The following is an 11,924-nucleotide window of genomic DNA, read 5'->3' as shown; positions in this document are numbered from 1 at the left end:
TTGAGAAAATATCACATCGGTCGGGAAAATGTATTTCAAAGCATTTTCTGCTCTTGTTGATGATGACTCCAGTTACACATTTCTTTCTGCTGAATTGGAAAAATTATTAACTGCCTGTTTTACCTTTCTTTTTACCTGCAGAAATTTTAAATGGAAGTTAGGCTTCAACTCTACAACTATGCGTGGCATTGCTTGCTATGAAGGCCTTCTGTGTGTCGATGAGTCTGATATAATTTGTGAAATTCCAAACTTGGATCTCTGCAAATAAAATGGTAGTCCTGCTGGATCCTGGATCCTGGACCCTGGATATGGTAATGACTAATGTTCCCCAGGGGTGCAAATTAACATTTTTATCCACCGGCCAGCAGGGCTAGCAGCAGGGCCACCGGTGACTAGAAAAAGTTACCAGCCCAGAAGAATTTCTACCGGCCCGATAAAATAAAGACAAAAGTCACAAATTTGATATCAAACACTTTTAATATACTCACACAAGTGAGTTGGTTGGATGAGTGAGTTTGATGAGTGAGGTTGGTTGGATGAGTGAGTTTGATGAGTGAGGTTGGTTGGATGAGTGAGTTTGATGGATGAGGTTGGTTGGATGAGTGAGTTGGATGGATGGATGAGTGAGTTTGATGAGTGGGGTGGGGGAGGGGGGATGATGCAGGGAGGAGGAGGTTGTGGGTGATGGGGGGGACCTTTTTGTGTGGGTGATGGGGAGGGGGCAGGGGGGTTGTGAGTAGTGCTGTGGGGTGGGGCATTTTTGTGGGTGATGGGGTGGTTGTGGCTGATGGACGATGGGGTGGAGGGGGGGGTTGTGGGTGATGGACAATGGTGGGGGTACTACTCGTCCACCCAACATCACATATAAACTCACTCATCCACCTAACCTCACCCATCAAACTCACTCATTCACCCAACCTCACCCATCAAACTCACTCATTAACCCAACTTCACCCATCAAACTCACTCATTCACCCAACCTCACCCATCAAACTCACTCATTCATCGAACTCACTCATTAACCCAAAAGCCTCATCAAACTCACTCATTCACCTAACCTCACCCATGAAACTCACTCATTCACCCAAATTCACTCATTTAACCAACCTGGGCATGAGAAAATGCATCCAAACCGTGCCAAACCGTCAAATCTCGCACAATCACACGTGATTTGGAACGAGATGAAAACATACAAAATGGCCACCGCAGAATCACCGGTGATTTCTATGGATTTCTGGGGACAAAAACAGTAGTTCTAGTTGAGAAAACTAGTCGAGAAGCGAGTACAAATTGTACAAAATAACAGCAATCACCAGTGATTCGCCAGCCGGGCAGGTAAGGCAGTATTGTGTACCCGCCCAGCACAAAAGTTAGGCGCCATTGGCGACCGGGCGGCCGTTAATTTGCACCCCTGTTCCCCTGCAATCACTCCTGTTCATCCTTTTCCCAACTTGGCTCATTGGACCAATTTTGTGGAGACTGAGGGGTTCGAATTCCGCTGCTGAACACCAATGTTGCGGGGCTGGGTATCGGCGACAAGCACGACCGCTAGATGGAGCAGCAGAGTCAGCTCTACCGATCACCCGGAATTTAGATCGTACCTTTTCGGAAAAGTACGGGTCCCATATCGGACCGAAGTTCGCCAATAGGTCGACCACGTGGGGTAGGGTCGATTGCCAATTTCAATTTACCTAAATACCCACGTCGTCAAACTACCGGGTAAATTCACCCTCGACGGCACCCGTACGGAACGAGCCGCTAGCATACTCGAACCGTGTGCGACCCAAGCGGACGGTCACCAAAGTCCCGTCGGTCCAAATATCCCTTTTAGAGCGGCAACAGCCTGGTTACTTCTCCACCACGCACAGTGTTTAACCAATAAAAGAAACACAAAACGAACCAATACATTTAACACATGGGGTTTATTTATAATGGGGCAGGGAAGCACGCAAGAAGCAGAGTTATCCGAATATAAGAGATGTATGTACAGCAAGGCACTCATACAATTTAATTTTGTTTCATGGATTTTTTTTAATTTACCTTTTTTTCTTGCTCACATGTGGCTTTTACATCAATTCATCTCACTTCCTCCTGTTAGTGTCCTTTCCACGCATGCTCAACTCTGATCAAATGAGAGTGTTTTCCCAGATAGCACTGAATAAAAACTGACTCATCATGTGAATCGACAAAGTACAATGTATTATAGATAACATTAAGGAGTGATTCGTTTTGGAAAAGACTACAGAATGTGCTGAAATGTAAGGGTTGAATTTCACACCTGAAATCAGGGTTGTGATCATGATTTGAAATGACTGATCTTCGGCTCATGGAGGAGCTCACACATAAATCACCTGCAGGAGAAAGACATCAGTCTACTTACAACATAAATTACAATAACTTTAGTTAACAATGGACAAAACTATGGGATATGGGATTTGAATATGGTTTCTCCACATAACCAGATTATCAGATAGTACCACAAACAGGCTAACTCGGTCATCTAATTTTTTTTACTTGTCATTGATTAGATAATCTTTTGGTTGATTTTTTTTTTTTTGTGAAAGAAATCTTACACAAAATTATTCAGTCTTACACAAAATGAAAAATCATTACACAGAAATTCTTAAATGTGGGTAGGCAGTTGATATTTTGGAGGCCTCCTGTGAAGGATGCAGCCACTGCAACTCTTTTTGGAAAGGGGTGGGGGAAGTGGCGAGAGGTAACTGTTTTACATAATTTTGAGTTATCTACAAATTGGTGGAGTTTTCCAAGGAAACAATGATGCCATTAAATGTATAAGATAATGGGTTCAAGATGCCAGCCTCCAGAGGGAGGGCAAATAAGATGCCATAAAAAGCTGCATGTTGTTTGTGGCCATGAAGAAGACAGCAACCCAGGTGTGAAGACTGCCTTAATGGAACAGGCAGAAGTTAGCGAGCAGAGCTGTGCGCCAACTTCATCAAATTCATGAGAGACTTAGAGTGAGCCCTGGTATTCGACTTAAGATTTAGGGTCTGTGTCTATTGTGAGAGGAGAAGCAGCATGTCTTGAGTTGTGGCAACAATTGTAAGATTTCAACAACAATTATTGATTTTACAACTATAGACAATGTCAGCAGCAATTATAGATTTCAGCAACCATTACTTCACTTATTGTGGGAAGTATGCTGACCAGTTTTTTTTACTGAGTAAATGTCTCTACACCCATTTTTTTTTGGATGAGGGTGTTGTTGGCCACCTTCCAATGAGAGTTGGCCTGAACTGAATGACACTGAAGAGAACAGACACAGGAGATGCTGGTTGGGTGTGATGGTATTTTAAAACAAGGGTACTGATACTGTCACAACCATGAAGCTGAAGAGATGTTAAGATCATCCAGAAACCTCGCAGATGAAAATGACAAAAATTCATTTCCAGGTGGTGATGAAAAAAGGGAGGAGAGGAAAAGAAGGAGATGGGGAGGGATAAATTGGGTACTCTTGCTTAAAAGGCAAATACAGATTTCAAACAATCAACCTTTTCATTTGCAGAGTCTGTCAAAGAGAAAGGGAGTAATGAAAGGCATCTCATACCAGTAGTTAATAAAATTGGAGAAATACTTCGCCACTTATCACTCATTATGTTAAGGTGGCAAAGCTTGAAATGGAGGCTGTGATTAAATGTTGAAAAATCCTATCATTTTCAAAACTTCGAAAATAGTTTTGTGAAACACTTTTATTGAAAAAGATATATTAATTATATGGAATAAGGTCACAAGAAATTGTAAAGGCTTGCATTTGTGTTCTGGCTTGCCTATTGATGGGCACACACTTATTATGGGCTTTGCAAAGTGACCTAAATATTCCCAAATTCAGCTGAGTTTGCCTTCCAAGTTGCCTAAGGAAGCTACTCTGTATCATTTGCATTACAATCCTCTCTGTATCAGGGCTCAGAAGATAAGCTGGATATCTCCAGATTTAATGTGATGAACCTGTGCATCAATGTCGAGTCTACTGTTTTCAAACAGCTTGATATCTGACCATTAAGTTGAATTCTGTCTTGGTCACTCAACTCTGAACATGTTGCTGTTTCTCTCTCATCAGTGGTTGGAGGCCCTACACCTCAATCAAGAGGTTAGGACTGTCTTCTTGGACATATCTCAAGCACGTAACACAGTCTGGCAATCCTGCTTTGCTTGCCAAGCTCTCTGCCTGTGGGATACAAGGCCGCTTTCATACCTGGATTTCTTCACGTCATTCAGTAAACGTGTTTCTCTCAATGGAACCCTCTCTCCTTCCCTCTCCCAGTCAAGGCTGGAGTTCCCCAAGGTAGTGTGTTGGGCCCAATCTTGCTCCTCATCTCCATGAATGACATCTACAATTCTCTGGGAAATCCTGTCTGTCTTTTTGCAGACAATGTCGCATTGTGTCATGCAGTACGCCATGCCACTGCTCGGCAGACTGAAGCTGTGTCACTCTGCTGATCTGAAATGTATTGGGTGCAGGTCCAATAAATGCAACATGTCATCCAATTCTGGAAAATCTCACCCTGTCACTTCAGAAGAATTGTGAAACTAACTCACATCTATTTCCATGATTAGCCACTGTGGAAGCGGTTCAGTCTCTTGAACCTCACAGCCTTCCCATCCCCTGGACCAACCACATATTTAAGCTGCTCTGCAAAACCAGGTGCAGATTGAGCATTTTCTATCAATCAAAATATTTTGCAGGCAGGTTGTTAGTCTCTGTTTTTAACCGCTTTTTCTCTGATATTGCTCCCTCTGCTGTATCAGTCCTCTGACCCTCCTCAGCAACTTCAGGATGCACGCCTTCTTTATGTAATGCCCTTCTGGTTAACTTTACAAAATTCAGGCAGACTGCACACCTTAACTCTTGTTTTTTGTTTTTCCCATCAATGGAACTGCCTTCCAGAAGCCATTCTTTCCCACTCTTCCCTCCAGGGCTTCAAGCAGGCAGAGCACCACCACCACCACCTCCTGTCATCCCCTTCCTGACCCATGATCTTCAGTACCTCTATTAATCTTTCCTAAACCAACCCTCTTACTTGCTCATTTCAGTGTTTCCTCCCCTCCTATATCTCTCTCTCTTTCCTCTTTATTCATTTCCTTGCTGGTTGTGTCCAATTGTTGCCCCACTACTCCACTGTCAGTTCAACCTTGCTCTTCCATGAGCCCTACTCTTGCATTAAACAAAAGCTTTCCCAGGAAGAATTAATATATGATTCAGAGGAGATTATACACCACATGGTAATATCACATTTATAACCTTGTCAGTCGGTCTAGGAGAATTTCCAGACTACTGCCTGGGTAACTCTTGATTATTTCCTCCTTTGCAATGAACTAGTCCATTAGTCTTTCCCATTGAAAAAAGGTCAAAATGAATACAGAAGGAGTTGTTTTTTTTTCATGTAAATTTGTGTGGGGAATTTGGGGTCCATGTTGAGATAAAGCAACAGAATTTGTGACATTTGATTGTTTTGTTTAACAACTGTATGTTTTGTGTTAGGACTCTCTTTGGCGCTGCATCACACACAGACTTCCTCTTCTCATTGCCCGGCTCTCTGTTCGCCTTGTTGTCATCGATTCAGTGGCAGCCTTGTTTCGGTGCGAGTTTTCATGCTCCATGGCAGTTAGAAAAGCAAAGTTGCTGCAACATTTTGGAAATCTTCTTCATCAAATCAGCCACAAGCATCACAGCCCCATTGTTTGTGTGAACCAGGTAATAGAAAGCCTGTCATTTTGCAGTTGTCTCTTTAATGGCTCTAGATCAGGCTTTCCTGAATTGATTACATACTTATTTATTTGTATGCAGCCTGTGGCTGCTTGGCTGCATCATTTCCTGGGGGCGTAGTTGTGCCGCTGATGCAATGCCCCTTGTTACCAGTAAGCCGGTACTTATTTGGCAGGCCTCGGAAGGATGACAGGCTGAGTCAATCCACCTGGTATTGATTTATTCATTCAATGGACCGACAGGGGCTTGAACTCAAGACCCGAAGATCTTAAGATGTGTGTGTGTGTGTGTGTGTGTGTGTGTGTGTGTGTGTGTGTGTGTGTGTGTGTGTGTGTGTGTGTGTGTGTGTGTGTGTGTGTGTGTGTATATTTTTTTTTTTTTGAAGTTTTTGTTTGTTTGTTTGTTTGTCTGCACATGCTAATCTCCTGAACGGTAAAAGATAGGAGGAAACCTCTGAAACAAAAAATGTCGGGACGGGCCCCGGGAAGGTTTTTGGCGAGGCCCCTCGGCCGGGGGGGGGGGGTTAGATGGTAGTTTACATTTAATATGATTTTACGGTTTTTTGGACTTTTACTGGGGCCCGTCCCGACATTTTTTGTTTCAGAGTTGTTTTTTGTTTTCCCCCTCACCAACCCCCTTCTTGTTTCCCCCTTAGCAGACAGACAGACATCCAATGAATCTTACTTATTAGATAAGAATGCCATGCCTTGGTCGAAGGACGTATTCAGCTGATTTATATACCTTAACATGGGGTGTGTTTAAAACATGGGAATTCTATTTTTTTGATTTTTTTTTTTGATATTTTGATACGGATTTTTTTGTAGTATAGTTGAGTGTTAAAGGGTCTACAGCAGTGATCTTTTAGAGGGGAGCCACTTTTGCCGATAAGGCATCAGTGTGAGAGCCCCCTCACCACCTGCAGGACTCCATAGTGGCTCCTATTTGGCCCTGCCCCACGTACTCTTCTTTGTTGTGGTTAAATGGGCTACAAGCATCTTTGTTTGTAAACTGCAACCATATCCTGATGTCGTTATGTTACTTTTATGCTTTGCATTGGAACACTCATTTGAAACCGTTGTGTCAATTTGACAGCATTTATGGCAGATTTTAATGGGGTGTTTTCACATTTGTGGATTATTGGCTACACGTTAGGGGCCGCACTTTAGGCCACGAGGGGCCGCCAGTGGTTTGCAGGCCGTGCAATGCAGAACAGTAGTCGACAAGATCTACAGTCTTCGGGTCTTTTGGGTCCTCGGAGACTTTTGGGTCCTTGGGAGCTTTTGGATCCTTGAAAACTTTTTGGGTCCTCGGAAACTTTTTGATCCTTGGGACTTTTGGGTCCTCAGGAACTTTTCGGTCTTTTGTGTCCTTGGGTACTTTTGTGTCCTTAGGGACTTTTTGTCTTTGGGGACTGTTGGGTCCTCAGGGACATTTGGAACTTTTAGTAATTTTGGGTCCTCGGTGACTTTTTGGGACCGATATGTTCTCGTGGATCAGGCATTGCGGGGCGGAGGTATGCGCTCTACCAAGTGCCCTTTTAGTTTATTTGATATATGCTTTCCAAACATACCTGCTACTTTTATAATCTTCTGTTGGCATGTCTGCTATTTGCTTTGATATGAAACAAATTACAACGCTTTGCCCAAAAGTGATTTTGTTTTTTAATTCGGAATTGCAATTGACACTCATTTCTACATCAGAAAGAAATATATAGAAGTGATTGATTACGTGTATGCAGCAACTAAAATGACAACACTCACCCTGTATTTAAGTAATGATCGGATGGGAAATTGAATGATTTAAAGGTTTTATTCCTGAACCCATTACAATCGGAACAAATGTAGATCCTGTTTATTCTCAAACAAAGCGAATGTACAATTATTATACAGAATAAATAATAGCTAAATTACAACAGTTCCAATCAAAGGGATATTTGGATTTTGTGATTATTTTAAAGTCCTGCATGGGTTGAAGCTTATATCACCTACAAAGAAATGATAAAGGCAATATGTAATATATGGTGTTGGGTGGGGTGGGCGGTTGAGGGAAGGGAAAGAAAAGAGTTTGTTTTGAATTAAATCACATTGTACATTCACAAAATACACATTCTAAAGACAAATGGGATTTTAATAGAAGTCTGAACTCAAGGAGACCTCCAACACATCATTCTTGAAAAGAGGAGGCCAATATGTAAAATCAACTGACAATTATATGTGAACTATTGGAGTTGAGGCAACGCTACATTATTTTGGTTATTTTTGCACTGATGCCAAATGGTAGTATTATATGAAGCAACTTAGTTTCTCTCTGGATGGCATATTTTATCCATGCGACAGATGAAAAACTAACTGGGATAAATACATTTGTGTGGAAGCTTCAAGTATTATCAGAGGTCTCTAAAAGCAACACTAATAACTAGCCAATTTTATTTTAGATTTGGCTCGTCTCAAAAAGGTGTAATGAAAGGAATGATATGATGGGAAATGGAATGCCGTCTGTATTTTATGCGAGTGGTCAAAAGGAAATGATAGGTCCACTGATAGTTGGCATCTTTGAAGATCAGCTTAATGTCTGCTTTTTGAAGGAACTTGCAAATGTTGAAGTTCCAAAGTCTCTCTCCTCTCTCTCATTGGAGGATGGGGTGCCCATCCCCTACCCCAAAGGCAATGTATTGGGCCTAATCATGTTCTTCATCTACATTAATGACCTCTGCAATACTCTGGAAAACCCTCTCTTCCTTTGGGCAGATGACTCCATGTTGTGTCATACTGTACTCAATTCCAATGACAGTCAAACAGCAGCTAAATCACTCTGCTGATCTGGAATTGCTTAAATACTGGTCTGACAAATGTACACAATACCCCTGGCAAATATCTTTCAACCCCTGCAAATCACTGTCTCACCCTTTTGCTCTGGAAGTTTTTCCAAATACACCCACCTGTCTCTTTTCCATGGTAAACCATTAGAAGAGGTTCAGTCTCTTGAACCTCTTGGCTTCACGATCAGCCAGGGACCTCTCTTGGGCTGACCATATCACAAAATGGCCTCAACAATCCTCTTGAGGAAATTCAGTCATTCACACCCTTGGGTCTCACGATCAGCCATGTTCTTTCTTGGGCAAATCACATTTCAAAGTTGGCTTCCAAAGCTAGCCGCCGACTGTGCATCCTCCATCATACAAAGTCTTTCCTTGGCACATCTGAACGCCTCTATCCTCATGCAAGGCTTTCATCCACAGCTTGATGGAGTGCTGCTCTCCCCTTTTGGCTGGCTCCCCTGCCTCACATATTGCTCGGATTAACGCTGTGTGTGGGGTGCGAGGAAATGTGAAGATTTGTGTGTGTGGGGTGCGGGTGAAGGTTTTAGAGGGTGAGGTGAGGAGGAACCATTTAAGGGGTTGGGTCATGGGGAAGCATTGAGAGGGTGGGCTGAGGAGTTGGGACATGAAGCTATGAGGGTTTGAGGTGGGGTGGTTGCTTTTCTCGATTCCATATTCCCAATTTTGATAGACGGAGATAAAGATCATAGGTGGGGTGTTGGAATGCTTGTTAAGCCCATAGAGAAATGCTGCACTGTAGGAGTGGGGGTGAGGGGTGGGGTTGAGGTTTGTGGATGAGGCGCAGAGCAGACAAAAACCTCAGAAAAATAATCCTTTTGAAGAAGAAGACGAAGAAGAAGAGGAATATAGCATGGTGGAGAAGCAGAACATGGGCAGCATTTGTGAAGGAGAAATGAGGGTTGAAATGCATTCTTAAAATGATTTTTTTTCTAAAGAAGCATTTATATTTAATGTAGATTAAGTTTGGAGAGAAGAGGGGGTGGGGAATGTAGAACCAGCAGCAGAAGGAAATTCAACAGAAATGAGAATCGGTATGGGTTGAAATGAAATAAAGTTGTTGTTTTTTGTTCCGATTTTTTTTTTGTTTTTTTTTCTAAACGAAGAAAGGAAATAGGTAAGGTTAGAGTTGAGGAAATAGAAAAAGAGTACCCGGGAATACAGCCAGGACTGATTTGCTAAAGCAAACTTTCTTTCCGAGTAAGGCCTTGAAAAAGGCTGTTAAGGCCTTGACAATACCAAACAACTAATGGATTATTAACATAAAATATTGCAATGGGACAAACCAGCAACAAATTGACGAATGACGCACACAAAACAGGACGGTTCAGAAAACTCAGCTTTAGTGAGGTGGAAACGGGCAGCTGCCGATTTGATTATCCACATGGAAAATCCCCGAACTGGAAGACTTAAAGATGGTTGGAATCTACTGTGATGAAGCTGAGTCTATGGGCCTTTCACTTCGCCATCACAGACAGATCGGTGGTCTCTCTGTCTTCTACTGCCCCCTTTCTGGTCTTGCACCCTCTGCGCTTTCCGTGCACCCCCCCCCCCATTTTTCTGCATGGCACACATGGTCCACCATCAACCCCTTTCTGGTGAAACTACCTAAATACATGATCACTGCTCACCTTCACTCATTTGTTCCTCTTTTTCCACACCTGTGAAACCAACTTCCACATTCTGTTCAATCTCATTCTTCCCTCAAGATCTTCAAGACAGCTGTTCACCACCAGCTCAGATCGTCCCCATTTCAAAACCATGATCTTTTCTATCCGGGTTAACCCTCCTTGACCCTCCAATGCCACCTCAATACCTCTCCTTCCAAATTTCAAGTTTTTCCTCATGAGAGTTTCCTTCTGTATCCATCTTGTCCACCTCATGCATCCTCTCCTGCTTTCCTTCCTCCCCACATCTATTGTTTGTCTAAGTCTCCCTCTATCTTGGCCTTCAACTCTGCTGTTGGTGTGTCTCCCCGCTCTTTACTGTTCCTTATGTCCTATTGCGTCCTGATCTGCTCTGCTCAGTGTACGAGTACTTGCTCTTTCATTAGCCTCGGCTATGTACACAAAAAACAGCATGTTGCAGACTGGACAGCCTCTGTCAATCCATGTCAATCAGTGAAAGTTGGATAACTTTCCCCTACGGCTTGGTGCCCAAGAATCACAACTCACACATTCTTGTTCTCTCTCCTCTCCCCCCCTCTCTCCTCTCTCCTGTCTCCCCCTCTCCTCTCTCCTCTTCCCCCCTCTCCTCTCTCCTCTCTCCCCCTCTCCCTCCCTCCCCCTTTCCTCTCTCCTCTCTCCCCCTCTCCTCTCTCCTCTCCCTCTCCCCCTCTCCTCTCTCCTCTCCCTCTCCCCTCTCCTCTCTCCCTCTCTCTCTCCCCTCTCTCTCTCTCCCTCTCCTCTCTCCCCTCTCCTCTCTCCCCCTCTCCTCTCTCCCCCTCTCCTCTCTCCCCCTCTCCTCTCTCCCCCTCTCCTCTCTCCCCCTCTCCTCTCTCCCCCTCTCCTCTCTCCCCCTCTCCTCTCTCCCCCTCTCCTCTCTCCCCCTCTCTCTCTCCCCCTCTCCTCTCTCCCCCCTCTCTTCTCTCTCCCCCTCTCTTCTCTCTCCCCCTCTCCTCTCTCCCCCTCTCCTCTCTCCCCCTCTCCTCTCTCCCCCTCTCCTCTCTCTCCCCCTCTCCCCCCTCTCTCTCTCTCCCCCTCTCCTCTCTCCCCCCCTCTCCTCTCTCCCTCTCTCTCTCCCCCCCTCTCTTTTACTCCTGAGATCTGTGGAATCTAGAGTTCTGAACATCATCGGCATCTCTCATGATGTGGCCAAAGCATAAGGACTGTTTCTCTCATTGCAGATAGATGACTCTTACTACTCAAGTCGAGATGGGGTGGGAAGTTCTAAATCATCAGCCATACTGTCCAGACTTGTCACCTTGTGGTTTTGCTCTAATTTTATCACTCCAATGACATCTGGGTGGCATTGAGTTTGCAAATAATTAATACATCAAAACACATGCCTGAACATACATTCTTGTAGAGAATTTTTATTTTTAAAGCACCACTTTGTGCCCCCTTATGAACTTGTGCTTTTGACATGGGCTCCTTTTGCCTTTGTATTATTCCAGTGCAGATACTACCCTATCCCCCCCCCCACCCAAACATGTACAAATCTTACCATTCCAACATGTGTATGTAATAAGTAGATGGCCCTTTTCCAGTGGACCAAGTGTTTCCTTTGCAGGCATTTGTTTGCTATGAAAATATGTTGGATATTTGGGGAGTTGGTCAATATAGTTCCAATGTTGTTCGTACATCAGAATTGCTAGAAAACATTTGCTTGTTCACAGTTGCTTGTTTATCGAGTAACCTT

The sequence above is a fragment of the Eptatretus burgeri genome, chromosome 7, assembly GCF_056783735.1.
Source record: "Eptatretus burgeri isolate ZD-2024b chromosome 7, Ebu_testis_v1, whole genome shotgun sequence".
NCBI lineage: Eukaryota > Metazoa > Chordata > Myxini > Myxiniformes > Myxinidae > Eptatretus > Eptatretus burgeri.
This window is presented reverse-complemented; position numbering follows the sequence as displayed.